General features: G+C 39.2%; 1 long non-coding RNA gene across 1 annotated transcript; it reads left to right on the top strand.

Moving 5' to 3' along the window:
* The first annotated feature begins 1040 nt into the window (after positions 1–1040).
* Positions 1041–1414, top strand: LOC118761897. The gene is made up of 2 exons (XR_004997722.1): positions 1041–1081; positions 1266–1414. It is a non-coding gene; the product is annotated as an uncharacterized LOC118761897 (long non-coding RNA).
* The last annotated feature ends 1814 nt before the right edge of the window (positions 1415–3228 follow it).

Raw genomic sequence — 3228 nt, 5'->3', positions numbered from 1 at the left:
ACTCTGAACGTAGAGGCGGACGAAATATCGCTAAGCATTTCCCCCGGCGTTTAACGATTCTGGTTGCCCGCCACCGAATGATCATAATAATAATAATAATAATAATAATAATAATAATAATAATAATAATAATAATAATAATAATGATAATAATAGTAATAAATGCCCCGATGCAGTACCAAGCAGTAGCTCTCATGGCTTCTGATCTTAAAGGACAGGGAGTGTTATCATGTACATTGTTTTGACCGTAACCAGTTGAGCATGTCCCTTAGTGGCTGATGATATTTGCATCTCTGGTCAGGAGCAGAAGTAGTTGGGTAGTATCATAGCTATTTGTCGAGAGGGATTCTTTGGGGATTGCATAATTCACCTCTGTAAACATGGTTGTTATGTTCAACTTCCTTAAACCACACTTATTTAGGGACTTTTTGAACGGAATGTGCCACAAGAACTGAAGAAAATTCTAAATGGGCCCCACCTGCAAAGACATGCGCTGTTTATCTTGATATGAGATCACCATGTCGCGCACATATGGTTGTGATGCATGCGCCTGGTGTACCCTTATCAGACGGGCAGTCATGATGGGTATACTGGGCTTCAGTTATTTTACCCCCGTGTCACCTTGATGGCATGCACTGTCTCTCTCTCTCTCATGCAACGATAATAGTAATTATAACGATGATGATGATGATGATGAAGAAGAAGAGAAGAAGAAGAAGAAGAAGAAGAAGAAGAAGAAGAAGAAGAAGAAGAAGAAGAAGAAGAACAACAACAACACAACAACAACAACAACAACAACAACAACATCAACAACAACGACAATAACAACAAAACAATAACGGGTTTTAGATCTGCTGTTTTAGCTGTAAGCAACAGCATTCAGCAAGAATAATAAGCGAAATACATAAATCACTATATTTACTTTTATTTTGTCTTGAAATACGGTATTGTACAGCATACAACATTGCAGTGTCGACTCTTTTATATATAATATATAAATTAGTATACGCTGTTTAAATATTATACATTTTAAGGCGGCGAGCTGGCAGAAACGTTAGTACGCCGGGCGAAATGTTTACCGGTATTTCGTCTGCCGTTATGTTCTGAATTCAAATTCCGCCCAGGTCGACTTTACCTTTCATCCTTTTGGGGTCGATTAAATAAGTACCAGTTACACACTGGGGTTAATATAATCAACTTAATCCGTTTGTCTGTCCTTGTTTGTCCTCCCTATGTTTAGCCCATTGTGGGTAGTAAAGAAATAGGTATTTCGTCTGCCGTTACGTTCTGAGTTCAAATTCCGCAGAAGTCGGCTTTGCTTTTCATCCTTTCGGGGCTGATAAATTAAGTACCCATTACGTACTGGGGATCGATCCAATCGACTAACACCCTCTCCCAAAATTTCGGGCCTTGTGCCCAGAGTAGAAAAGAATATTATACATTCTACTGTCTTATACACTGCCTTGTATATTCCTATCCACATTGATAAGGGTTTAGGACCAAAAATATGTAATACCTAACTTAATTACTTCGTGTGCCTGGCTATGGTTGCGCATTCAACCAGAACAAATATACTACTACTACTACTAATAATAATAATAATAATTCTTTCTATTATAGGCAAGAGGCCTGAAATTTATGGGGAGGGGACTAGTCGATTACTCGGACCCAAGTGTTTTACCGGTACTTAATATATCGACCCCCGAAAGGAAAAAACGGTAAAGTCGACCTCGGCGGAATTTGAACTCAGAACGTAGCGACGGGCGAAACGCCACAAAGCCCCCTTTTTTTTATATCATCCAGCCAGCGTCTTCACAGTTGTCTCCATCCGTTTCCTGTTCACTCCTTTCTTTAGAATGTGAACGTTAAGCTTGTTGACCCTGACGACACCCAAAGTACTTCAGCTCTCTCTCAATGTAGACAAAAATTCTTTCTGATACCATATCCTTAAGAAACTGAAAGCCCGTCGTATATACACCTCTCTCTCTCTCTCTCTCTGACACACACACGCACGGACACATGCATATACCTATGTATATATGTATGTATGTATATATATATGTATATAGGATCTTTTCGGTTTGAACGGCAGTTTTTTCTAGCGGTGTCATATGAAATTGTCACCCATAATTATGACCCTAGTATCGATCTATTGCATTTCAATCTGTTTTAGGGTTAGGGTTAGGGGTGGGGGAAGGGTATCTTTTTTTTCTTCACAAATGTAAGTAAACCCAATATGTTTCTTAAACGAGGGACATATTCATACGGCACAGAATGCTTTTTAACTCAATAGACGTCACTGATTGGTTGAAATTGCAGAAAAAAAACAACAAATATCTTACAAACTATAGAATTTTCTCAATAAAGCCAAGAGAAAAAGATGTTTTATAAACACATTCTAGCAGTATACGAAGTTTAAAATTTTCTAGTTACCTAGAAATTATGTTAAAAACTGCCGTTCAAACCGAAAAGATCCTATATATATATATAATATACAAGAGAGTCCACTGAAAAGTTCATAGGCTGACCAAGATACTCTCATGGAATGTGACCAAATGCGGTATATTTTTCAACATTTCCCCCAACCCCTTTTTGTCCACACATTCTTCCATTAGCGTGGCAGCCCCGCAACCCCATTGGGGAAGAGTGGGTATTTCTATAGCATGGCTTGTCTTTTTATCTCTGGCTCAAAGTGATGAATCCAACATTCATCTCGGTTAGGAAACGTACATAGCAACCAGCTGGATGTGCCCTAGATAAAGTCATGTGTGCCTTTGTCAAATTGTCAGAAAACGTGCCTCCCACTGAACAGAACCCTTCGTCACACCAAATGCATTCTGCAGAATATTCTCGACTCTCGTACGGGATATGCTAATAGTTGGCTATTAGATTTATTGCCAAACGCCTCCCTTCAACACTAGCAATGTTTTCCTCAGTGGTGCCAATTACAGGTTGTCCGAACCTTGGGTCATTTGAAGACTCTGTCTGCCCCTACTAAATTCAGCTGCCCACTTCTGCTCCCTCGATAATGCTAGAGCGCCATCCCCTAATGTAGCAACCATCACAATATGAATTCCTAAGGGACTAAACCGTTTTTCGGCATGTACCTGATAAATCCATAATGTCAAATTTTGTCGATTTTATAGAGAAGTCGCTTCTGGTTACTTTTGAAGTTTTCTTTAAACAGTCAGGTGTTAGTTTACCTGGCAAGAAATAACGCTGTTATTA

This window comes from Octopus sinensis, unplaced genomic scaffold, assembly GCF_006345805.1.
Source record: "Octopus sinensis unplaced genomic scaffold, ASM634580v1 Contig18510, whole genome shotgun sequence".
In the NCBI taxonomy this organism is placed as follows: domain Eukaryota; kingdom Metazoa; phylum Mollusca; class Cephalopoda; order Octopoda; family Octopodidae; genus Octopus; species Octopus sinensis.
This window is presented reverse-complemented; position numbering and strand designations above follow the sequence as displayed.